Genomic DNA, 1320 nt, shown 5'->3' on the forward strand with positions numbered 1-1320 from the left:
ATCCTGAGAGGATTCTCCACAGAATCCTGAGAGGATTCTCCACAGAATCCTGAGAGGATTCTCCACAGAATCCTGAGAGGATTCTCCACAGAATCCTGAGAGGATTCTCCACAGAATCCTGAGAGGATTCTCCACAGAATCCTGAGAGGATTCTCCACAGAATCCTGAGAGGATTCTCCACAGAATCCTGAGAGGATTCTCCACAGAATCCTGAGAGGATTCTCCACAGAATCCTGAGAGGATTCTCCACAGAATCCTGAGAGGATTCTCCACAGAATCCTGAGAGGATTCTCCACAGAATCCTGAGAGGATTCTCCACAGAATCCTGAGAGGATTCTCCACAGAATCCTGAGAGGATTCTCCACAGAATCCTGAGAGGATTCTCCACAGAATCCTGAGAGATTCTCCACAGAATCCTGAGAGGATTCTCCACAGAATCCTGAGAGGATTCTCCACAGAATCCTGAGAGGATTCTCCACAGAATCCTGAGAGGATTCTCCACAGAATCCTGAGAGGATTCTCCACAGAATCCTGAGAGGATTCTCCACAGAATCCTGAGAGGATTCTCCACAGAATCCTGAGAGGATTCTCCACAGAATCCTGAGAGGATTCTCCACAGAATCCTGAGAGGATTCTCCACAGAATCCTGAGAGGATTCTCCACAGAATCCTGAGAGGATTCTCCACAGAATCCTGAGAGGATTCTCCACAGAATCCTGAGAGGATTCTCCACAGAATCCTGAGAGGATTCTCCACAGAATCCTGAGAGGATTCTCCACAGAGTCCTGAGAGGATTCTCCACAGAGTCCTGAGAGGATTCTCCACAGAATCCTGAGAGGATTCTCCACAGAATCTGAGAGGATTCTCACAGAATCTGAGAGGATTCTCCACAGAATCCTGAGAGGATTCTCCACAGAATCCTGAGAGGATTCTCACAGAATCCTGAGAGGATTCTCCACAGAATCCTGAGAGGATTCTCCACAGAATCCTGAGAGGATTCTCCACAGAATCCTGAGAGGATTCTCCACAGAATCCTGAGAGGATTCTCCACAGAATCCTGAGAGGATTCTCCACAGAATCCTGAGAGGATTCTCCACAGAATCCTGAGAGGATTCTCCACAGAATCCTGAGAGGATTCTCCACAGAATCCTGAGAGGATTCTCCACAGAATCCTGAGAGGATTCTCCACAGAATCCTGAGAGGATTCTCCACAGAATCCTGAGAGGATTCTCCACAGAATCCTGAGAGGATTCTCCACAGAATCCTGAGAGGATTCTCCACAGAATCCTAAGAGGATTCTCCACAGAATCCTGAGATGATT

Source organism: Aedes albopictus, chromosome 3 (genome assembly GCF_035046485.1).
Source record: "Aedes albopictus strain Foshan chromosome 3, AalbF5, whole genome shotgun sequence".
Taxonomy (NCBI): domain Eukaryota; kingdom Metazoa; phylum Arthropoda; class Insecta; order Diptera; family Culicidae; genus Aedes; species Aedes albopictus.